General features: G+C 45.2%; 1 long non-coding RNA gene across 27 annotated transcripts in view; it reads left to right on the forward strand.

Moving 5' to 3' along the window:
• LOC132664522 (uncharacterized) overlaps window positions 1–25,344 on the forward strand; it is a 368,888-nt gene that overhangs the window by 308,916 nt on the left and 34,628 nt on the right. For 25 of the 27 annotated variants that reach the window (XR_014136591.1, XR_014136587.1, XR_014136590.1 and 22 more), the window contains one exon: window positions 21,296–21,406. The exons of 1 other annotated variant lie outside the window; for it this stretch is intronic. This is a non-coding gene — a long non-coding RNA (uncharacterized LOC132664522). Of the gene's footprint in view, window positions 1–3,804; window positions 4,107–7,490; window positions 7,598–21,295; window positions 21,407–25,344 lie in introns of all 27 variants that reach the window. One more of the 27 variants, XR_014136575.1, reaches the window with a different exon arrangement.

Raw genomic sequence — 25,344 nt, forward strand, 5'->3', positions numbered from 1 at the left:
CAGGCAATATGAAGACCAGAGCTCAGGCAGGACAGGTGTTGGCTGCTGTGCCAGTCCAGCCCCCTTAATGAGGTCCAAAGAGGAGGGATGCCTCCTTCAAGGTCAGGATAGAGGCAGAGGGTGGACTGGAGCCCAGATCTCTTGACTCCGAGTACCCTGCTTTTTGGTCATCTCACCCATCATTCAAAACACGTCCAGGATGCTGCCTCATTTGGAAGCCTCCCCTACCCATCCATAGCCCAGAAAAGTTAAGCATTTCTGTTAACATTGAAGCATCCCCCAAGGTCGTATTGTTATTCTTATTACACTCTGTTCCCATGCATTTCCTTTTCCAACGAAGCAATGAGTGTAGGGACAGTCTTCTGTCAATGTGTCCCAATATCTTCCATGGTGCTCAGGAATTGGGGTGCTTAACAAATATTGTCTAGTGGATGATTCATTGAATTCATGAGTGAACAGACTAGGTCAGACAGATCTCATGGAAGGATAGGAATTTGGGTTTGGCTTTGAAGTACTGCTCAGAGTTAGAGGGGCAGAGAAGAGAGCAAGGATGTTCCCAATGGAGACTACTCGAGGAACAAAGACCTGAGGCCAGATGGGGATCCTCACGTCAGTGACCTAGAAGAAGGCCAGGCTGCGGTAGTTTCCACTTTAGGGAGCAGTTTGATACAAGGCTGAAGTTGGAAGCAGAAAGACACAATGTAGCCCCTGTGGGTCCCAGATTTCTCAGATGACACTGAACTCTTCCTCTTGCATTTGGGGCTGCTGCTCCTTAAGGCTTCCTCTTTGACCTGGAACTTGCCGTGCTGATTCATGCCTCAGTCACTGCCAGTCGGGATTTTTCTCCAAAGTACTATTCTAGAAACCCCCACTCCCCCCAAGGCAGACACTTCAGCTGTCATTAGATGCTTATTAAGGGAGTGAGTCAGGGTGGTGGCTTAAGACACAATTTCCATCCTGCTTCCATGCCCCCTTCCTCTCATACCCCTGCCATGCTATTTCAAGCACTCAAACTCACAAGCTTTGTGGGGAGTGGAAAGAACATGAGGTCTGAGCTTCCAGACTTCTTGACAAATCTGTTCTGCAGTTCATTTGCTAGGTGAACTTGGATAGAGTGCTTATACACTCTGGGCTTCCGTTTCCTCAACATAATGCGAGGCTGTTGTAAGGACTGAATGGGGTCAAGCATAAAGGGCTCTGCATAGGATTTCGGGTACAGCGGGTATGCAGGAAGTACCAACCGTGCCTGTGGTTTGAGGCTCATATGCTCTGATTCTCCCCACTTCAGGATAGAGATGACAGAGCCATTTTGATGTGGGTCTCCAACAGGATCCTGGGAAATCATTCCCTCTTTCCTTCCTGGTTGCCAGGTATGGACCATCCCTGCGAAATTCCTTTCTGTGGTTCTCTGGGGTGGGAGGGACTCAGCTCAACTACTTTGGAAATAGGAACCATTCACAGCTTCCTGGTCAGCTGCCAGACCCCATACCACAAGCCCACAAGAGCTGGTTTCTGCTTGGTGGATTTCACTGAGATGTCTGTCCTGACACAGAGACTCGGGTCTTTCTTCGTATCAACTCTGTGCTGACATGAACAGGCACCACAGCAAGGACCTTTTACCCGAATGCCCTACTCAGAGTTGATGAAGCTGTTTGTGGAATTTGCTCGTTTCCTGACATCTAGATGGGCTGTTGGCCTCTGCTGAAGGACTCATCCATCTAGCAGCCCTTGACTCTTGTGCGAAGTTCCTACTCTCCCTTCTTTCCCCCCCAGGTCCTCATTCTAGCAGTCCCCTCAGGCACAACCATGCACTAGCATTTTCCTGCCTCTTGTACATCCAGCTCGCTCCCAGCAACACTTAGAGTCTGTTCTCCTTTTGCCCATACCCTGTGCCCACAGCACTCGAAGGTGTCCTGTTTGGACCTCATCAGCCCAGCGATTCTCTGTTAGACTTGAACTTCCTGTTGTTAAGAGTTAATGGGGGCGCCTGGGTGGCGCAGTCGGTTAAGCGTCCGACTTCAGCCAGGTCACGATCTCGCGGTCCGTGAGTTCGAGCCCCGCGTCAGGCTCTGGGCTGATGGCTCGGAGCCTGGAGCCTGTTTCCGATTCTGTGTCTCCCTCTCTCTCTGCCCCTCCCCCGTTCATGCTCTGTCTCCCTCTGTCCCAAAAATAAATAAAAAACGTTGAAAAAAAAAAAATTAAAAAAAAAAAAAAAAAAAAAAAGAGTTAATGGCATACATATGCCATCCTTCTTCCTAGAACAACTCTCACTCCCAAAAAATTAGCTCTAAGGGAGGGAGCTGAGGCACTGAAGTGAGAGTCATAAAACCACTCATGGGTTTTGTAATCTTGGGCAAATCACTTCACTTCTTTGAGCCACAAGCATCCATATTTGAAAGGGTGGGACTGATGCTAATTGCCTCGTGTCCCTCCTCCCTCCACTCCCCATTCACTGTGAGAATCAAATGAGATAATGTCTGTGAAAGTGCTCTGTAAACCAGAAGCTATTATTATGAGGAGCCGACCCATTATTATTAAGAACTGGTTTTCCTGGTCCTCCCAGCTCTCCCTCCCTCTTCATTCCCTGCACTGGCTTAAGGCTGAAGCTCTGCAGAGGGATACCTTTGGGGCCAGAAATTAGAAAAATTCTGCTCTGCTTACCAAGAGAGTCTTCTGGATTGCTATGACTTGAGCTTGTGGAATCAAAGAAGAAGGATACAGGGTTCTGACACCAGAATCTTTCTTGGCTTGGCTTTTCAATTTTCTTTCTTTCTTTCTTTCTTTCTTTCTTTCTTTCTTTCTTTCTTCTTTCTTTTTCTTTTTGTGGGCCTCATGCCCAGTGCAGGGGGGCTCCAACTCATGACCAAGATATCAAGACCTGAGCGGAAATCAAGCATTTGACACTTAATGACTAAACCATGCAGGCACCCCTTGGCTTGGCTTTTTAATATCTTAGGGGCAGCTACCATGTCAAGCTCCACCCAGTATCTGGAAAGAGAACCCAATTCATCCGGGTGTCCTGGGGCTGCTTCCAGTGTGGGTGGACTTGGCAGGTGTGGCTCCTGATTTTTGTGGCTCTGTCCACTCTCTGTGTCCCATTGCCATTCTCTTGTTGGGGCTACCACCGTGTCCCAGAGGCCTCCGCCTCCAGGCTTGCTCCCCCTTAGTCCACTCATGTGCCCAGCGACCTCTCTGAATGCCAATGTCTTCATATTACTTGTTGGCTTAAACCCTGCACTATGGGTCCACATAGCCCTCAAGGTAAAGTCCCATTGTTCTACCAGGGCTCCTGCTGAATTTTCTGGACTCACCATGACCTCTCACCCCCTCCTTCTTAACTCCTAAGTAATTCTGCTCACCCAGGACCTTGTTCTCTGTTACCACCTCCTCTTTCTGTAGGGCTCAGCTTTCTGTAGATGCCACCAGTTTATGAAGCTTACCCTGACTCCCCTGTAAGGTGCTCCCATCACATCTTGCTTTTCTCCTCTGTTATGGACTTTTCACCCTTAATTATCATCATGTATTAGGATCTGTCTCCTCCCAGAAGCTGGAAGCTCCGTTAGGCCAGCCGCCACCACGTTCTTGCTCAATCATAGCCATGGCACCTAGTCTAGGGCCCAGCAATGAATGAATGATTGAATGGAGTGTGTGAGTCAGTCAGTGTTCCACACTTTGTCTCTGGGAGCTGGGGTGCCCAAAGGTCTTGGGTAAACTTCGGTGGGCTCATTTTAGAGAAGAACTAATATGTTCTGAAGCAAAGTCTGAAAACTTTGATGTGTTTCTTCTAGACCTTTCTTTCAGCAGGTGCTCACCATTTATTGAGCACAATCTGTGCTGGGCTCTGTGCTGAGCATTTTACAGGAGTTGGTTCCTTTGATGTTCATGAGCATGCTCAGAAGTGGATGCAGTTATTATCCTGCCTGTGGTTCGGAGTGGTTGAGTCACTAGCCCAAGGTCACACAGCCAGCAGGTGAAAGAATATTCTTGAGCCCAAGTCTGGTTTCCTCTAAACTCATGCTTTTCATTACTATACCTGGATGTAAGGGTTTTGTTATCCGAAAGACCTGGGTCTCAATTTCCAGAACTTACCAGCTGTGTGAACTGAGGTAAGTTAGTGTATCTCTTTGGACCCCATCCCTTAGTAGTGTTCTGTGAATTAAATGAGGTGATGTTTGTAAAGTGCTTGCTTTTCAGTAGGCTCCCACGTTGAGCTTCCTACCTGGTGGGGAACTTAACCATTTCTTGAGGCAGGTTAATTAACACATCCTTTGACAGTTGAGTCCGTGGGAAAGTACTTTTGCACATTCGGCAGAAGTCTGCCGTCCTTCGGTCATACCAGCTCAGGACCGTTGGAGGCAGTTCTGTTCCTATGCTACAGGCTTCTCCCCAGCCACTGAGGGCATCTGTCCTGTCCCTATTCCTGCTTCTAGAGCCTCGCTTCTCTGGGGAGGACAATTTCAGTCAGTCCCTCCACACCTTTCTCATGGAACAAGGCTTGAAGTCTCATTATTCACCCAACTGCTAGTCTAGAACAAGACCCACTGCTTCTGCACCTCCTTAGGTAAAGGCTGAGACAAAGACACTGCAGTGAGGATACTTCCGACAGCATTGATTGCGTTTGTGAGAAATTTGGAGAAGAGGATTAAGAGGTTCAAACTTCCAGTTACAAAATAAATAAGTCATGAAAAGTATAACATACAGAGTATAGTCAGTAATATTGTAATAACATTGTAGGGTGACAATGAGAGGACCATATAACATACAGAGTTGCCCCATCGCTATGTTGCACACCTGAAACTAATATAACATTGTATGTCAGCTCTACCTCAATAATAAAAAAAGTTAAAAACATCTTAATGTAACCACTTAAATATTCAACGATAGGGGATTAAATGGTAGGGATACAGCATGTCCGTAGTCCATATGAACAAACACTAAGTGGCCACAAAGAACAGCTAGAGGAACAAACGTTTATTGATTCAGGAAAGTGGTTACGGTGTCTGGACAAATGTAAAAAGTAAATGTAGAATGCAATGCACGATCCCCAATTTTGAACAACAGTATTCATCTCTGTATGAAAGAAAATCTGAAAGTATTTAAAAGGGTAAAAGTGCTTATCTCTGGGTCATGAGGTTATGGGGGATTTTCTTCTTGTTCTAAATTTTCTATTGAGGGAGGAAGTATAGCTTAGTGGTTATGAAAATGGACTTCAGAATCAGGCCAACCTGGCGTTGGTCTATTTTCTGCCACTCGAGAGCTTTGTCACCTTGGTTTCATAATTTGTAAAGTAAGGAGACTAACAGTGCCTCGTCTTATTGTTGCTGAGGACATGATGAGACTGGTTTTATTTCTGGAATGTTTAATGGGTGCCAGCACTCTGCTAAGCAATTGACTTGCATATTCTCTATCATGATCTCCGCTCTACAAAGGAGGGAACTATGTCCAGGGAGACGAGGAACCTGCCTTCAGTCCTACATGAAAGGGGGCAATGACTTTCCCCATTCTCAGCACCTGAACCCCTTCAAGGGTGCTGAAGTTCAAATCTGTCCTGCCATCCACATCTCCCTGCTGACTCATTCTGGACCCACTCTGACTAAAATCCCCAGACATTTTCATACTGGTCGTGTCTCCATCCTCTACTTGTGCTTTATTGCTCTCTCTCTTTTTTGTTTTTGGACTTGAGTGAACTTATTATGGAGCTGACAGGTGGATGAGAAGCCTGAGCATTCAAATCAAACCATTAACTATGAGGAAGTCCAAGAATAAGCCTTGTAATTTGGTAGTGAGAAGTTGCTGATCACACCTACACACACTGGAGAGCCCAAGGGGGAGTAAAATGCATGAGCTTTGCATTTTCCTTTTCAACTCAGCCGGAAAGAGCAACCTCTCCTGATGTGAGAGTGTAAGTGGAGAGGCCAGGACGGGTCTAGGGAGGTGTCATTGGCAGAGCTCCCCGGACACAGTGGTCATTGGAACTGAGTGTGCGACACACCTTTAAAAGCAGGAGCTTGGGTGCCTGGCAGATTTGAGTTGTGACTCCTGCTTTGTCACTCATGGGCTGTGTGGCCCTGAGCACGTGATTCAGCCCTCTGAACTTCATTTTCTCATCCTCAAAATGTAGCCAGTGGTGCTTATTTTGTGGACGTTGCAAGAGGATCAATGTGAGATCATGCAAGTGACAGGCTCCACTGGTTCTGCGACCAATTTTAGTGGTGGTACCTCTTCTCTGGAAACCTTCCGTTCCCCATTGACTCATCAGTAAATGTGGAAGGATGGGAGAATCTGAGTCCCCAGAGGCTCCATGGTTGGAGCGGGGAAATCACACAGTACAGCTTCTTAGTGCTGCTGAGGAAGAAAGAGAGCTCTTGAGGCCAGAGTGGTCCAAATACACCCTTTATCCTCATTTTGACACACTTATTTTATCTTTTAAATTTTATAATCAATGTGTGTTTGTGGTGAAAAAAAAAAAGAATCAAACTATTCAGAAGCATATAGAGAACATAGTAAACATTCCTTTTAATTGCCGTGCAATCCCGTTCACGTCTCCAGAGATGACCACTGTGAAAAGTGTGTGTGCACCTTTCTCGATGTTTTTATTTTATTTTATTTTTTTACTAGAGATCTGAAACATACTCAAACACAGACTTCCTCGCCAATGCTACGAATGTTTTGTGACTTGAATGTTCATGAAGCTTTCGTGAGGAAAATAAAAGGTTGGCTCAGGAGGACAGAAGGATGGGCTCCTCCATGTTTGTTGTTTCCCTCTAGCTTTGCTGTCCAGGGTGGATGTTGAGGAGCCTAGATGCTTAATTGGTTTGGAAATGGCTGGGGAGCCTCTTGACCCTTCTGTAGTTCCACATGGCCCAAGCTTCTAGCTGCAGATCTTGGGCTGCTGCTTTGGAGGACCAACCATCTCCTGAAGGACTCGGTCCCTTTGGCCAGAATGATCCTTCCTCTTCCAAGAGGAAACAAGACAGGCCTAGGCGGAAATATGTGTCTGGATGACCAATTGCATGAGTCAAAGGTACTTGTGGAGATGACCAACATTATTTTAGCACATATGCCATCCCCAGAGGAGGAAGGACAGCTGCTTCCGCTTTTCTTGTTTTCTTTTGAGAGGAGATGAAAGTCCTTCAGAGATGGTACTGGACCCCACACGGTGAAATGGCTTCTATTTAGGGGGTAACGTTGGTACCCATGCTCTTTATGGCTGCTCAGTTTTATACACCGTTCTTAATTGGGGTCAGTCGAAACACTCTTGGGAATGTTGGAGTACAACAAAGGTTACATGGATTCCCGTTTTATAGCTTCTTCCCCAGCCCCACTCTCCCAAGCCATTTGCTGTGCAATGTGCTTGTCACTAAAGGCAGGGCACCAAGCCTTAGACTTGGTGGGGACCTCGCTGCTACTGCTACACTGATTTGCTCCCACTGTCTGTATTCTGATGACCTTAAATGTATTCATTTGCTCATCAGTCAAAATGTTTTCAGGTGATACTACTTGCTAGGCTCTGTGCTATGTACTGTACGTCGTGTGGCACAAAAGAGGAAGTGACCAGTTGTCTGTAGACCTGCGGCAGGGCCAGGCTTTCAGCACGGTAGGTATTTGAAGAGATTTTCAAGTGAGGGATAGAATGTACCAGGCAAATGTGGTAGAAGGGCATTTCATAGAGGGGAAGCAGTGTTGACCAACATGGGTGATACGGGACCAGGGGGCAAGTTTGTTGGGGGTGAAAGTCATGGCCCAGATGAACTGACCAGTACAAGTTGTCTTCCATAGACAAAAATCCCAAACATCTTTAGAGAAGGATCTCTTTTCACTCTGTCAAACTTGAGTTGCTTTGAGCGCTGATTGACTCAGCAATGATTTACTCAACAGCTACTATTTGCTTTGCACTGTGCTGCATGCTAGGGATGTAATGCTGACAATTTTCTTTTGGCAATTTTCCTAAAGGCCCAGTAAACAGTGTTAAAGTTTAACTTGGCAGTGATCGTTACTATCTTCAACCCATGACAAAGCATCTTTCTACTTCAGGGGCATCTACGGTGAGGCTGGCATTATTCTTTAAGCTCTGGACAGTGCAAGGGAGAATTTGACACACTTCTTTCACTGTCTTCTCGGAATACTAATCTAGATATGAACGTGACTCATTGTTTTATCTATTGACAATATGTCAGTGTGACCACACCCTGTCTTGTGATGGATAGCTTATGAATGCCTTTATAGAAGTCATAATCGTGGCTTTGAATGCCACCACTTGAAAGCTGTCAGCCCTTTTGTGCCATGAGGAGACAAGAAGTTTTATCAGACTGCTGGAGAAGAACAAGGTGGTCGATGTCCAAACTGTTACATTCTGATGCTTCCGTAAATAAGACGCCTGTGTCACAGTCAGCTCTCAATCAGAACAGCAATGAGATCTGCCCTGACGTCAGTGTCTCGCCCTTAACCCCCTCCCACCTCACGTCCTCCTCCCTAGCTCCAGAGATGAAAAGGCAATAAGCTGAATTCTGAACACCCTACCTTTAGTCTCACTCACCTCGGCTGAGTGGTCTCTCACCCACCTGTCAGTCTTCCAAAAAGACACACTTGCCCTCATTCTAGAATCTTCTTTGAATAGCCCTTTCACTTGTCACTTCAAGAGTCTTCTTGGTCGACAAAACTGCAAACCCAGACGGGCAATCAGGAATTAAGGGCAATGGTGGTTTGGGATTATTTCAGCTAATTGCTGTCCTATGTGAGAGATTGCATCATCTGTGACAGCTGGCCTGAGTAATCATCGCTTTCAGCAGCAAGTTTTCCCCTTTGGTGCAGGAGGGACTTTCAAGACTATTTTGACCAGTGTATCCTACAGAGCAGTAAATCTGAAAAGGGATTGCAGACATTTTGTTGTGTTTTTTGGTGAGAATTAAATAGGAAAAAGCCACCAAATTTCTAGTTTACAGTAAATGTTTGGTTTAGTTTAGGTGTTTTTATTTTCTAGAACCTGTGTATCCCTGATCCTCACACACAGTGTTTGGCACTCAACTCCATTATTCTCCACTGTTGATGGCACATCCCCTGTGATGCCTTTCTTTTTTCTCTCCTGAACTTGGAGGTAGAGAGGGGGTGACGTGATTTGTATATGGTAACTCAGAATGCTGCACCAACCATTAGTTCTTTGCTGGCTGGGACACCGAGCTTTGGAGCATGCTGCGAGGTCTAAGTGGGCTTTCTGGGTATGCTGGGTTATGTCTTCATTTATACTAGAGTGGCAAGGATTGCTGCCTTGAGTAAGTCAAGTGGGAGGAGTCTCTGGGCAGGGGACAGAATAGGGAATCAGATGTCCATGTATATGTCTCTTAGAGTTCTTTGGAAATACCGTGATTATAGCAGGTTCCCCCCCCCCCCCCCACCGCCTTAAACTGCCAAGTACAAACCCAGAAAAGGAGGAAGTTAATTCACATTCTTGCTTTCTTCTACAGGCAAAAAAAAAAAAAAAAAAAATCACCAGCCTTTTCCCAAGGGCTCATTTTCCATCTCTGCTTGGCTCATCAGAGTATATTGTGAGCCAGTACAAAGACCTTGAGGGAGGAATGCTGTCCAGAGCTCACCTTTTTTTATCCCCACCTTCCTTTATGTGAAATTGGGCCACCTCCCTGCTAACCCCAGCCTGGGCTCTGCTTCTGCTCCCATGACGGATATGTTTCGAGTAGATGCAGCATGCTGGGCCACACAGGGAAGCTGCAGGGGGTGTCCAAGTTCACATGTCCTGCATTCCAGGCGAATGTTTTTGACATTGAGCAATGGAATGACTCTGCCAGGTTTAGGTCTGTCCAATTGGAATGCAACCGAAAAGGAAAGTCCCAGAGTGATTCAAATCCTCACCTCCCCACAACCCCTGCTTGTTGGTTTTTTTTTTTTATTCTTTTTTAATTCTCCAATGACGAACTCAGCCCAGCACTCCTACTGACCCTCAGCACTTGTTGGTGCTGATAAGTGCAACTTCCCAACAGATAGGACTACAAATCATAATATTTCGTTGAGTCATGTGTACGCCGAGGCTCTTTCCCAAACATTGCATCAGACTCATAATGGGCAGCTCCCAGGACTCTGCTGGATGACACTGAATGTCCAGGAAAAGCTCAGTCCATTTCTCGAAAAAATGTACTCTCACTCTCTCCATCTGCCTGGTTGTAATATCCTGTTCTTGAGAAAGCTGAACCCCTGGAGGGAGCAAAGGCACAACCGGTTTTGCAGATAAGTTTGAAAAATAGGACTATTGGCCTTTCCCACCCACTCTGGTCTCTTAGCAACAGGACAGCTGATGGGATCCACTAGGGAAAAAAACACAGAACATGTGGGGGAGCCTGTCTGAATTCTTGCCTGCAGTCTGATTTATTTAAACCTTCCTGCATTCTTAGGAATGAAGACCCAGGAGTCACGTCATGGGAGCATTCTCCTGCCCTTCTTGTGACCTCTGTGAATGAGCAGATAGGGGAAAATCTCAGAGTGAGGTGGACATTCTTCCTCTGTAGGAATCTGCCTTATCTGAGACAGCCATTTCCTTCGATTTGGGGAGTAACCGTTTGAAAACTTGGGAACATTTATAGAGAGAGGTGGGGTGAGGTGGAAAGAGCATAGGACTGGGTGTCTGAGTCCCTTGGTTCTAATAGAGACTGTCTTCCCTTCCCTGTGGGACCCCAGGCATGAAACCCCTGGTGCATTCACCTCTACCCCGTTTGGCTTTCTCATCTGCAAAGAAGGGAGCTGAATTAAATGTTCTCTAAGGTATCTTTCAGCACTGAGTCGATGGTGTGTGTGTGTGTGTGTGTGTGTGTGTGTGTGTGTGTGTGTGCTTGTGTGTTGTGTCTGTGTGCATTCACAGAAAATTTATATTATGTCATGCATCCATCTGATTCTCTCTCTTGAACTTTTGAGTCATTCAGTCATAGAACACGAATTTTGAGGCCAGGACTGTGTTCTTAACTGCTCTCCTTTACTATTGGGATGTGTACACAGAGATGCTCTGTGGTTGGTATTCTATGTCACATCTGGCGATCTTTATGCCTACATCTATTAATCTATGGGTATAGAATTGGGGAGATGCAGAGTACTAAGGCTTTAATACTCAGCGAGATCTGGGTTCACATTCTTTCTCTGCCTCTTACTAGTTATGTGGCATCAGGATTCTCAACCGTGAAGTGGAAATAATGAAGGCTATGTGATCAGGTTGCTCTGAGAATTAGGCAAAATGATGTGTGTAAGACAGCTGACAGTCTAAAACCCCTGCTACATAGTAAGTGCTCAATGAAAAGGGGAGCAGAGTCGAGATATGGATTGATGATAGGTTCTCTGATGAGAGGGACTTGCCTTATATCATGACTTCAGGTTGCTGGAACTTCTCAGTGGGGCTCTGCATCTAGGAGCACTAAATCGTAGCTAAGATAACCAGTGGAATGTGGCTCTGGTTGGCTGTTGCTTACGCAACTTGAATGGTCTTCAATCATTTTCAAAATGCAAACAATTGCATTTTAGAGCACTTTTTCTTTCTTTGGACAGATGTTCTGAAGTTGTTTCTCTCTCCATTCCTGTCTCTGTCTCTTTCCTTTTGTAGAGGAATTAATGCATAGCAGGTACCGGGCCAGGTGTTTTACATTCATTATTTCAACTATCCTTACAGCAACTCTCTCCAAGAGGTTTTGTCAGTCTCATTTCACAGCAGAAGATCTTGAGGTTCAGAAAGTAAGTCATCCAAGACCATTGTTAAGACCTCAGCTGTTAAGTGACAGAACAAGAATTTGAAGTCCCGTTCCCCTGACTGTTAAAATGGGAGGGGACCTGGGAGAGAGATCAATTCATCTTTTGTCTTGACTGTTGAGCCCACTTCTTTGGGGGGAGAAAAGCCACCTGCTCCATCTACTCCCTCATTAGTGCTAGGGGACTCTGAACACTTACTGTGTTCCTGGCTCTGCTAAGTCCATTATACACGATCCTGTTTGGTGCCATTAACAACCCTACAGGGTAGATGCTAATTATTAGACCCACGCAACAGAGGAGGTGGTTATTGAGGTGAGGTACTCTAGCTCTGGAGTAAACTCTTCTCACAAGATAATCTACTAATTTTATCAGGGTTAACAAGGGCACATGGTCTCTATTACTCTTGGGAACGTTATCTGTAACTTTACTTCTGCTCTTTTTTGGTGGTATCCATAACTAGTTTCTCCTTGTCCCCAAGAACAACAGTGGACATTGAAGGTATGGAAGCTATTGAACAATAGGCCAGTAGAGTTTCAACACTGCAAGGCTTCTTCAGTCTTCAGGCGTCAAATCGTCCAGTAGTTTTATAACGGTGGGACATGACCTGTTCAGTGGGTTGTAAAAACAACTTACTAGCACGTGATCAGTATTCCAGAAGTGAAATGAGTAGGATAGAAAATATAGAGTATATTGCACTCAGGGTGAAATGGTATCGAGAAAGTTGCCTCAGTTACCTCTGTGCGTGTGTGTGCGTGTGGGTTCTGGGTCACTATGTAAAATGCATTTCTTACTGATGGCCATCTTTGTCCAAGTTTGAAAAGCATTGGTTTCATTAAGTGATTTTCAGATTTTGTTCCACGGCATCCATGGAAGCTTTAGATACCTTAGGGGAAATTGGAATGGAGAAGCTGAGTAGGGAGAACTTCGGGAATGTCCCCTCTTCTGATGAAAGGATTCCCATGTTTATCTGGTTCTCATGTTGGATTTTCATAGGATATTTCATCTTTTTTAAAAAAGACTCTCCTATGGGGTGCCTGGGTGGCTCAGTTGGTGAAGTATCTGACTTCTGCCCAGGTCATGATCTCCCAGTTCTTGGGTTCGAGCTCCGTGTTGGGCTCCTTGCTGACAGCTTGGAGCCTGGAGCCTGCTTCAGATTTGGTGTCTCCCTCTCTCTCTGTCCCTGCCCCACCCATGCTTTGTCTCTCTCAAAAATAAATAAAATATTTAAAAAAATTTTTTTAAAAAGACCCTACGGAAAAGAAAAGAACTGAAGAGCCACTGATTTACCTCATTGGATTTGTGTTGTATTGAGTATCGATTCATTCTTGCGTGACTTCATATGGTAACCAAGGGGCAGCCGTTTGCCCAGTACTGTGATGGTTGCCATAAAATATACAGCAATGTTGGCAAATGGGACCATCGCTGTCCTTAAATGGTTGTTTTAACTAACCTGATAACGACCTGCTGTTTACACCAGATACGGCAAGGAAATAGCTGAAGATGTTGTTCAGAATTTGGAAATTTCCTTAAAAAGATATAGAGAGTTGTTACAAGAAGGGAAATGGAAGGATCAAAGGTGGCTGTAGCAATGGAGATAAAGGAAATAATGAAGGATTGTACTTTGGTTCAGACCAACAGCATAAATGTAAGTGCAGTATGAATTTGCTTGACAATGTTCGTGAATCAATGTCTGAGGTTGTTACCTGACTTTTCACTCTGTAAGTCAACAGCGTGGCGCAGGCCAAAACCCAAAGTAAGCCTGGCTACGTGCGACGCATTCATGGCCATGGAGTACGGAGTACCTGTGTGAGCGGAGACTGCGAAAATGGCCACAGCCCTTTGCAGCTTTTCCCATGTAAGGGTAGAGTCCATTGTGTCTATTTCCCTGCTTCTTGATTTTTGAGTTGACCCTTTGATTAGCTTTGGCCAATAGAATGCGGCAGAAGTGATCCTGTGCCATTTTGAACCTACTCCTCAAGCATGCAGCCTCCATTCTTGAACTCTTAGACCCTGATACAGACATGCAAATAGGCCCTAGTTAGTCTTCTGGAGGAAGGTAGACAATGGGAGAGAGACTCCAGGTACCATAGCCAAGGCCGTCCTAGACCTACCAACCTCCAGCTGATCTGCCAGCTGATTGCAGACACTTGAGAAAGCACAGATGAGTTCAACCAGGCCCAGCCCAGACCAGAATAACTGTCTTGCCAACGCACAGGATCATGAGCTAACTTTTGGAGTGTTTTATTAGGCATCAGATTCTAACAGATGCATGCACCATCCTGCATGGGCAAATCCACACTGGAAGACACATGACCACATCTACCAAAAATATTAGCTAGAAATGTTAACAAACTACAATGTGTTCAGGTCAGGGTGAGGATAAGGGTTCTAAAAACCTGCTGGATAAGAAATTAAGGAAGCTTGGGAGCCTGGGTGGCTCAGTCGGTTGAATGTCCCACTCTTGATTTTGGCTCAGGTCATGATCCCAGGGTTATGGGATTGAGCCCTGCATCGGACTCTGCACTGAGTGTGGAGCTTGCTTAAGATTCTCTCTCCCTCTCTCTCTCTCTCTCTCTCTCTCTCTCTGTCTCTCTCTCTGCCCCTCCCCTCTGCTTGGGCTCTCACCCTAAAAATTAAAAAAAAAGAGAAGTTACATAAGCTTAATCTGGAAAGTAAGGATGTTTATGGGAACATGAGCTCTCCATTTTGAGACTTGACATTAATGGGAGAAGTGGGATGAATTCTTTGAAACTTCTGTGGTTGATTGAATATTGGCGGTAACTTCTCCCATTCCATCTATTCCTGCCACGGCCTTAGGGTAAGCAGAGTATGGTCTTCTCTTAAGTACTTTCTTTGACCTTGGGCTTGGACATGTGACTTGATCTGGCCAATGAAGTGTAGGCAGAAGTTACGGAGCATCTGCGGCAGACTCATTCTCCTAGAACTTCTGCCATCACCATAATAACCGGATTTCCCAGAGGAGGATGAGAGGCTTGTGGAGCAGAACCCCCTCCCCCACCCTGCAGCAAGCAACAGAGCTTTCCCAGCTCCCCCCTATATTATGAGTGAAAAGTTAATGTTTATTGTTATATGCTCCTGGGGTTTTAATATTGATTCATATCTAGTAATAATTGACCAAAGTACTTCTGAGATTAAAATTAAGATCAAGGGGTATCTGTGTCAAGGAAGGAGACTTATTTAAGGACAAATCTCTGCTAAAGAAGAGAACTGTCCTAAAGTAGAACACATGGAGAAATTAGGAGTTCTGTATCCATGGAATATTTAATCATCGGGAAGCTGTAGATGGTGTTCTTAGAATGAGAATCAGACTTTCGTTTCAGAGCAACTGAGATGCTCAGCAATTTGGAGGATGGTTAGCAGATAATTTCAGTTGTTTTTTGCCACAAAGGAAGGGTGAGCGTGCAGGAGTAAGCATGTGTGTGCAGGGAAGGTGTTGGTTAAGAGGGACAAACACTGTGGAAGCTTTGAATGCCCACTAAGGTGTTGACCTCTGATTCAAGTCTGCGCACATTTGTTAATCAACCTGGAACCTCTCCCTCTTTCCTCTGAAGTTCCACTTATTCCTGAAGTGCCAGCTTAAGTCTGGTTTTCTCTCTGGGAAGTTCACCTGACCTTTCCAGCCTCCAGGGACCAACCCATCTCTGGAGTCTTCATCTTGGCTGCCTTGTCTTTCTCCTTGAATTTTTCCAGGCTGAGATAGATGTTTCTCACATGCTCACATAGGGTTTCCTCAAATTAAGGACCTTGCTGCTCTGGAATGTGGTCTTGCCTCTCTCTTTAGAACTGAGAGCTGGTAGAAGGCAAGAACCATAGCTCATTCACCCAGCACCCCCTCTATCTACCATAGTGCCTGGTACATCTACATGCTCAGTAAATATTTGTGGAATGAATGGATGTGGGTTTCTTTCATCTTTTTGGTGCAACTGTAAACTCCTAAAGGCAGTTGCTACATTCCCATAGTGTTCCAAGGCCTGTGCATTTGTTCATTCAACAAATATTTGATGAATGAGTCTGACCCAGGCTTACAACACCCTATGCCACCTGGCTCCTACCATCTCTACGATATAATTTCATGTAACTTCACTCACTCACTGATCTGCTCAAGCCATACTGGCTTTCCTCAGTTCTGTGAACCCTTAAACCTCATTCCCACATCAGGGCTTTTGCAGTCCCTTTGGCTACAATCACTTTCCCTTGGTCTTCTGTGGCTTCCGCCTTCTTGTTATTCCAATCACAGGTCACCTCTTTTGAGAATCACGTGCCGAGTGACCAATCCATGGCACCACCCTGCCTCTCTCCATTGTGTCTTTCAATCCCAATTCTCTGCATGACGTTCATGACTTTTGGATAATTATCTTCCTTCCTTCCCTCCCTCCCTTCCTTTCTTCCTCCCTTCCTCCCTCCCTCCCTTCTTTCCTTCCTTCCTTCCTTCCTTCCTTCCTTCTTTCCTTCCTCCCTCCCTCCCTCCCTTCTTTCTTTCCTTCCTTCCTTCCTTCCTCCCTCCCTCCCTTCTTTCCTTCCTTCCTTCCTCCCTCCCTTCTTTCCTCCCTTCCTCCCTCCCTCCCTTCTTTCCTTCCTTCCTTCCTCCCTCACTCCCTCCTTTTCTTCCTTCCTCCCTCCCTCCCTCCCTTCTTTCCTTCCTTCCTTCCTTCCTTCCTTCCTTCCTTCTTTCTTTCCTTCGCCAGCATGCTTATTTATTGATTGATGGTCTCTCTCAGCTAACATGTAAGCTTCGTGACAACAAGTATCTTTTTGGTTTCACTCAACAGCTGTATCCCTAACATCTGATAAATATGTATTGAGTGAATGGAAGAATGAATGAGTGAATGAATGAATGAACATGGGTCCAACACTCAGCTCTGCATTGTGAATACCGTGGGAAGAGAATAGACAAGGATCTTACCGTCAAGTATTTTATAATTTTTGCTGAATGATCAACGTATACCTGGTACAGCAGAGAAACCAAAACCAAACCAATAAATGCTAAACACAAAACAGAACAGATGGGAGTGTGTGTAGCTCAATGCATGTACTGAAGCCTCAGCTACTTTCTGTGAAATGAGGACAATAATGCCTCGTTTGCAGGTTTGCAAGGAAGGTGAAGTGAGATAATGAACAGGCACCACTCAACGTGTGGCACATGGCTCTCGTTCTGAGAATGGTATTCTCCCAACACCAACCCCAGTTTCCCCCAACGAGTGCAATGAAGCATATTAAGAAGCTTATGTTGGTCTACCTATCTGATCCACTCCAGAGAACTGAACTTCAATTCCAAGTATGGCTTCTGGGCTTAAATCCAGTTACGAAAATGTTTCTGTCCCAGGTCCTTCCAGAGTGTTAACGGGGGAAGTGGAGCGATTATGGTTCCTTTGTGCACCATGAGCTTCTGTTAGCTGCTGTTCTTGAGCTGGGTGGTGGGGAGCTACGTGATAATTGGGTGCAAACCACAGCAAAAGCACGAAGAGTCAGGGAATGCTGGACACAGGGTGGGTCTTCCGCAGAGGTGTGCCGATAACCGCTGGTGTTGCCAGAATGCCCTCCATGGAGAGTCAGTCCTTTTGTTTCAATCATTGCTGGATGGAATAAAAATAAGAACAACCGTTAACTCCAGCAGTCATTTAAGCGGGTCGAGTTCAATACTAACATCCAAAACAATTATGGTAGTGAGTGGCCAGCACTATGATCAGGTCTCAGGAGGGTGCTTCCTGGAGACTGGGTGGCTGAGTGTCTAGTGAGCCAGATCCCTCAGAAGCCCTGGGGAAGGGGCAAGTTTGGCCAGTGGAGGGGCAAGGACAAGGACAGTTACACAACAGAGCTCCCAGAGTGAACTGTTATCTGTGTCTAATCTGTCCTCCCCTCCCCGCTCCACCTACACAGATGTGCCCTTTAAATATTTATTTGCCCACCTTTGCGGTATGTGCTAGACCTTGTCTCAAAAGTCAGCTTGATCCCTTTGAAGGTGTTTACTAATTAGATCAGCCTGGGAAGTTAGGCAACTTCAGATAAATTTATCCTGTGTGAGGTAGTCCCTGGGCACAAGACCCCTAAACAGCCTGGGGTGGGGGGGTCAGCTGCCGCTTTCCTGCTTCCTTCCTTTACTGGAGGAAGTCCTAATGATTGCCCAATTAAGCTGAATGGCACTGCCTCTTTTTTTCTGCCATTAGCCCCTGACACAAGTCTGAGGCAGGCAGCAGAGTGGCTGGAGCCAGAAGGCTAAATGCTCTTAGCAAGCACGATTATGGATCAGTTGCGTGCTGGGCTCACTTTGACATAATCCACATGAAATTCTTACTTAGTGATACAGCATCTGGGCCGTAGGTATTGACTCGATTGTGAGCTTGGCTTGAAAGGGAAATTGCTGCTGCAGTAATTCAAGTTCAATAGACCCGCAGGTCACTGCCCTCAAATATTTAAAAATAATATTTGCTTCAGGAGAATTTGGGCACGTGCATGAGTGTATGTGCGTGGGGCGTGTGTGTGTGTGTGTGTGTGTGTGTGTGTGTGTGTGTGTGTGTGTTTGGGCATATATATCCAGCTGAAAGAGCTTCTAGAAGAGGCGAAACATAAAGTGAGGGGGAGAACTTTATTATGCTGGGTCCAAAGGCAGCCTCAGTGTATGTATGGTCAGATTCATCTGATTCCCTTCAGTCACCTCAGCTATTGTCACCGTTGTGATAGGCCGGGAGACAAAGACAGCTGATGATGGCTGCCGGGACTGCCTGTCTTAGGTCTCAGAGGATCCCCTTAGAGAGTTTTGCTTCAAACGCCTTTGCTTGTTCCAAGAGTAAGGCCAAGTGCTTCCTGCTCCGTGGAGCCCCCTGGGAGAGCCTGAGAGCATGCAGAGTGACGCCTGGCAGCCTGTGACAAAGCCATGGGTGTCCGTGGGCTTTGCCTGGCATAGCCCGCCTCTCCCCGACAGAGCCAACAGCACTGCTCTCTGTTTCTGTGAGCCCTTGTTCACATGTCTGCCACAGTCCGTAATTAAGACTGTTAATATGTTTACCGTGAAGCTGGGAGTACCTTAGCCTTGTAACATAGCACTGTGACCTATGCCTGGGTCCACAACACGTATCAAATAACCAAACGGACACATTTCACAGGGAGAGCTGAGTTTCTTCTTGATGTTACTAAAACTTGCCGCCTCTCTCAATCAAAAGGAATGCAGTTTGCCTGAAGTTAGCATTGGACAGAGAGACTGGGGGCCGCATGGTGTCAGAGGACACAGCCGGCCATGTCAGCATCTGTCTGTCCCTGGGAGATTTGACTTTCCGTCTGGGGAGGGCGACTTCCCTTTTGATCCTTCTGCCACCATCACACCGTCCTCCAGTGTTAACGCTTGCTGATTTAACACTTTGGCCCTGAGGTGCTCCGCACCCACCCACCCCTTCCTGTGTTTCTGTCATTTGGGAGTAGATCTTAGTAGTTAGAATCTCTAGGGTCAAACCACCTGAATCTGAGTCCCATCCCCCCATGAACAAGCTGTGTGACCTTGGGAAGGCTACTCATTTCTTTGCAGGTCCTTGCCCGCTTCCTTAACACTAAAGTGGGGTTCTTGAGGTTGAGAGGCTAAGCAGAGATCTTAAGGGAGTGTCTGACTTAGCATAAATGCTCAGGATTGTTAGCTATTTCTTCCTGCAACGTGAAAATGATCCCGTCCATCTTGGCAACTGTGTGTGGGGGGGATTGGAGATAATGGATACAAAGTGTCTGGCCCCCAAATGGTAGTTATGACTATCGTTATTATTGGCTCCCCCAAACAGATCAAAATATAGAAAGATTTGATCACTTCCTAAGGGATTGCACAAAGAAAGTGACCCAGTATTCAGCTTTGACCTTGACATCTCCCTCCCTGACTAGTTCACTGTTAAGAATTACAGATCTCATACACTTTTGAGAAGATTACCAGGGAACAAAAGACCCAGGAAGAAAATCTCTCTCTCTCTTTTTTAACGCTTAATTGCTAAGATACACACCCTTTCTCTTGAGGGACTGACCACAGGAGGGATTTTCCACTTCGAAAAACATCTTCTCCCTTACTCTCAAGCCTTCATCTTTGCCTAACTTTATTATTATTATTATTATTATGTTTATTTTTATTTTTGAGAGAGAGAGTGTGTGTGTGTGACCAGGGCAGGGGCAGAGAGGGAGACACAGAATCAGAAACAGGCTCCAGGTTCTGAGTTGTCAGCACAGAGCCCCACACTGGGCTTGAACCCACAAACCTCAAGATCACGACCTGAGCTGAAGTCGGACACTTAACCTACTGAATCGCCCCTGCCTAACTTTAGAAATGCCAAGTTTTTGGGGCACCTGGGTGGCTCAGTTGGTTAAATGTCCGATTTTGGCTCAGGTCATGATCTCACGATTTGTGAGTTCGAGCCCCACGTCGGGCTCTTTGCTGACAGCTCGGAGCCTGGAGCCTGCTTCGGATTCTATGTCTCCTGCTCTCTCTGCCCCTCCCCTGCTCATGCTCCGTCTCTGTCTCTCTCAAAAACAAATCAACATTAAAAAAAAAAGAATTGAAGAACTGCCAAATTTTAAGGCAATCCTACCACCATGATAGCAATTATACACCAAGCCATCCCAATACCTCATGCCACGGGATTTTATTATATTAGTAATATACACATTTGTGGATATATCACCATAGTAATGTTTTATTTTTGAACAAAAACATAATACTACTCTAACAACTGTTTTTTGATCTTCTTTTCTGTACTTCATAATATATTATAAATTTCCTGCCAGATCAATGAAATGATTTTTACACCATTTTGAATACCTGCTATTATATAATATGATTATTCCATAATGACCTTAACAAAACCCCTATTTGTAGACATATAAATTGTTTCTAATGTTTCCTCATTGTAAACAACACTGTGATGAATATCCTTATACTTTTCCAGTTTCAGATCTAATTGTTAGCATAGAATAAGTCATCAGTAGTGGCATTTCTGTTTAAAGGGCATGCACTTTTTGAGGCATTTGATAAATTCTGCCTAGTTGTCCTTTAAAAGCCTTTACCAAGTCGATCCCCAAATAATCTAGAACAGCTTTCCATTAAAAAAAAAAAAAAAAAACTTCTTGGCACGTATAAGGAAGGATAATTTAGGCACACATCAGCAAGGGCAGAGGGCAAACAGAAGAATCTGCTGGAAGCCAACTCCCATGGGGGCTTTAGTTGCCCAGAGAGCTGAGGGGAACAATGTCTTTTTGCCATCTTCACCCATGGGTACCACTGAGACGCCCCCTATGGCGGGAGCAGCTCCTGTCTGTAGGAGTTTTCATACATCCCAGTGACACTGGATTGTGGTTTCAGAAAGAAGCCATTTTTCTTAGGAAACAAGGCTAGGCGGTGGTGTTGGCAGGGGACCAGAGAAAAGTCAGAAGGTGGTGCAGGTGAAGAGGTGTGGGTTTTTAGTGGGATGTCACCAGCTGTTGTGACTTAAAACTCAAACACAGCCTTCAGGTGACAGTCTAGAAGAAGTTACTAGTTATGCTGAAGGCTGACTCGAAATCCTTCCTCCCTTGTCAGAGGAACTCAGCGGGTCTGAATGAATCATCATGAAGAAGCATAACTTGTTGAGGCTTCCCAAGACATGGAAAGGAATCTGGCCGACCTCTGTGTCGAAGCTTTACGAGACAGGTGGGTGCAACCACTGATCTTTACGAAGGCGACTGTGGCTCAGAGTCTTGGGACTCCTCTGTGCCCTGTAAAGCTTTTATGAAACCTCTGTCATGCTCTTGGTAGGTCCTGTGTCATGAAGAAGGATGCTAAGCACAAGGAATATGCCATATATGACCTCTTCTAGGTTTCTGATCCTTCCAGGGAGGGATCTCAGCACTTTTTGGCTCTTGTCAAGAAACCAAATGGCTGAAACTAAGTGAATTGTTCACAGTGGTAAGATCTTGTTTGGGAAGAAGGGTGTAGCTTTATATAATTCTGGGGCTTATTGGCTTGGGTGAGAACTCCCTGGCATCTGCTGGAATTTGTAAGTGATGATGCAGGGAGGGAAATGGAGAAGTCAAGGCATTTACTGACCTAACACAGGCTTGTTAAAAAATACCAATTACATATATGCAGTGTCTCTGCATTAAAAAGAAAATATACACTGTCAGGAGAGAAAATGGGTTACTATTCACGGCTAATTCTTTTAGGTAAACATGGGAGTGTTCATACTTATGGCAAAGAGAAAAGTTTAGTAGAGATTCATGCAGTCCCATCATATATTTCTTGGGGCATCTATCTAGCAGTGGGACTTACTAGGTTTTCATTTTTCTCTATATTTCTCTTTCTGTTTTCCTCATCTCTTGTTCTACCATATGAGAGGATAGAAAACAATGACAATGAACAAAAAACAAACAGGACTTGGAATCAGATTACCTAGAGTCAAGTCACTGTGAGATGTTTGGCTTCTCTGAGCCTCACTTTTCCCATCTGCAAAATGGACACAATGAGACCTGCTTTGCTGTGTTTGTTCATTCACCACAGGTTAAATCGAGTATCAGTGAACCAGCTAGCAAAAAGATGAAACATTGGCTCCAAAGCTTAACATGGCTCAGTTTTTTAGATTTTTACTTTCTGTTTTAAAAACTCTTCTGGGGGCGCCTGGGTGGCTCAGTTGGTTGAGATCATGACTTCAGCCCAGGTCATGATCTCGCGGTCCATCGGTTCGAGCCCTGCATTGGGCTCTGTGCTGACAGCTTGGAGCCCGGAGCCTGTTTCAGATTCTGTGTCTCCCTCTCTCTCTGACCCTCCCCTGTTCATGCTCTGTCTCTCTCTGTCTCAAAAATAAATAAACATTAAAAAAAAAATTAAAAAAATAAAAATAAAAACTCTTCTGTTGCTTCTCCTGACTTAATCTCTACTTCAGACAAGCATATAGTGTCTTTAGCTGCTCTGGTAGATTTATGGATTTTTGAATTTGGAGGTTATTAGAAGATTGTGTCCCTCTGTTCTTGGTGCAAACTACCAATCAGGAAATAATGTGGACATTAGAATCATCTTCTTTTCCTTTTAGAATGTCCTTTTCATTGTCCAAGCTTTCTGCGGCTTTTCTATTTCAATCTGTATTGCCCAGACTGCTAATGGGATAGGCTCCTAACTGGTGTCCTTGATTTGTTCTTTCCTTGCCAGCCTAACCTATACATAATATTTATTCATTCACTTAGCAAACATGTTTCATGTATCTGACAGTTTCCACCAACTCTAGTGAGTGCTGGACATGTGCCTAAGTCGCTCAAATACCTCCCTCAGATTCGCATCTCTATTAATGTAAATATCAAGCCCCTTAACCTAGAGTTCAAAATCCCTGAGTAAAACTGTTTCAACCTGCTTTTTGATTCTGTCTCACGACCTACATCAGCTCTCCACGTTAGCTGGGCCGATCTCCTCCTTAGCTTTGCAGATGTCCTTCCCCCTTCCAGGAATGCTCTCTTGTCTCTATTTTATTTATTCCAACCTAAGGTTCAGTGCTGATCCCAGATGTTAATTCCCCTGTGGAATATTCAGACTGTGCCTCCTTGGGACCCTTGTCACTTAATATCTGAGGCCATATAATTCAAATGGCTGTGTAGCTTTTCAAGCATCCAGGAAGACAGTAAGATTTCAAGGTGGTTGAATGAAAACATAGAAACATCTTGACTCATTTGTTCTTGCATCATCCACAGGACCTCATATCACAGTGTCCTGCTCAACAAACACTTGTCTGTTTGTTGTTTGAGCCATGTAATGAAACATAAAAACTGGAACTAATGCACTGTTAGAATTATCCCAGTAGCCGATTGCTTCCCTCTCTTTTTTGGGGATGACTTCAGATGCCAGCTTGGTTCAGACCCTTCCTTATCTATGGTGTCCTCTCCAACCTGGCTACCATCATTCCTTCATCCCTCTTCAAAGTCTGGAAATACAGGGTCACAGGGGCTAGTAGCATTAGGTAGTTTCTACTGTTTAAAAGAAAAAAAGCTGATGCTTTGCCTAGGTATCTAGATCTGACTTACAATTCTGACTGTAAGCTGAGCAACCCTGGAAAAGCTGTCTTGCCTCTCTGAGTCTCGGGTTCCTCTTCTGTAAGATAGAATACATAAAACCTCTTGCAGGGGCAGTTGGAAGAAATAAATATGATAATATACATATACAGCACTCATTGCACTGCTCAATTCATACTAAATGCTTATTTAATCATTGATGTGATTGATATTCACCATAGATGCTAGAGTAGTCCACATCCTCTTTGCAGGAACCATTGGATTTATAAGGATGCGTATCAGTCCCGTGTGTGGTAGGCTCTCATAGATTTCATTTTGGGAGCTGGCCATATCCAGCCTTCCCTGCTGGTATAGGATCTCTTTTGTTTTGTAGTCATTTTTTTAAATGTTTATTTATTTTTGAGAGACAGAGAGACAGAGCGTGAGCAGGGGAGGGGCGGAGAGAGAAGGAGACACAGAATCCGAAGCAGGCTGCAGGGTCTGGGCTGCCAGCACAGAGCCCAACATGGGGCTCGAACCCATGAACTGTGAGATCATGACCTGAGCTGAAGTCGGACACTCAACCAAGTGAGCCACCCACATGCCCTTCTTTTTTTTTTGTAGTCTTGTTGGAGAGTAGTGGCCTCTACCTACCACAGACGTCAGACAGCTTAGACTCAGCCCTCATCCCTAGGCTGCCAGAGCTGAGCAAATGTCTTGGCTTGGCCAGTTGGATGTTTCTGCAACCTGGCTTCTCAGGCTTGGGATCCTGGTGGTATGACTTCTGCTTTTGGGATTTTGAAGTATGAGTGTATGTCCAAAGCTGAACGGTCACTTAGAATTCATTCACAACAATGAAGGCAGCTTTGATGGTGTGTTCGGCTGTGTTCTTCCTTCTTCTTATGATATTGCTGTTGAGTTTCCTCCTCCTTAATCATCCAGACCACTGGGGTTCTTGTATTCTAAGGTCCTGTTGCTGTGAGCCTCATAAGCTTCCAGGAAGTCACTATCTGACCACTGCCCCCCACCCCCCAACATCTCCAGTTTTTCTCCATACATAATATGAAACCGAGAACTGAGAATGACATTCTGTGCATCTCATGTACTTCTTTCAGTGACCAAGGCTCCACAGTGCACTAGGCTGATCTTCAGTCCCACCCCCATGGTGGCTGAGTGGGTTCTTCTGCCCCCCTCATCCTTGTCACTTGGCTTCCACTGTTTACTTTCTGAACCCTGAAAACAGAAAGAAGGTTGAGCTGCCCTCTAGCTAAGCCACTGGCTTTCACATCACCCCCGCTTCTGCCTTTGCAGAGTGGCACCGCTCACCTTGAATTGTTACCATGTTTCAATCCTTTACTCCTGCCTAGGAAGGGTGGCTCAGCCAATGAAACTGCACCTTTTCTTTCAACATCAGAACTTGTTTTCAGGAGACATGGGTTCTCATCCCACCTTGGCTGCTGATTCTCTTTATGTAACTCAGTTTAGCTCTTCGTCCTTCAGTCTTCTTCCCTCTAAACTATCTAAGTAGCAGCTGGAGGGGCAGTCTGGGGCAGAAATATAATGATTGTCATGCTGGCATCTTTGTAAAGCAAGACTGATGTGGTGATGATCACCACA

Source organism: Panthera onca, chromosome F2 (assembly GCF_046562875.1).
Source record: "Panthera onca isolate mPanOnc1 chromosome F2, mPanOnc1 haplotype 2, whole genome shotgun sequence".
In the NCBI taxonomy this organism is placed as follows: Eukaryota; Metazoa; Chordata; class Mammalia; order Carnivora; family Felidae; genus Panthera; species Panthera onca.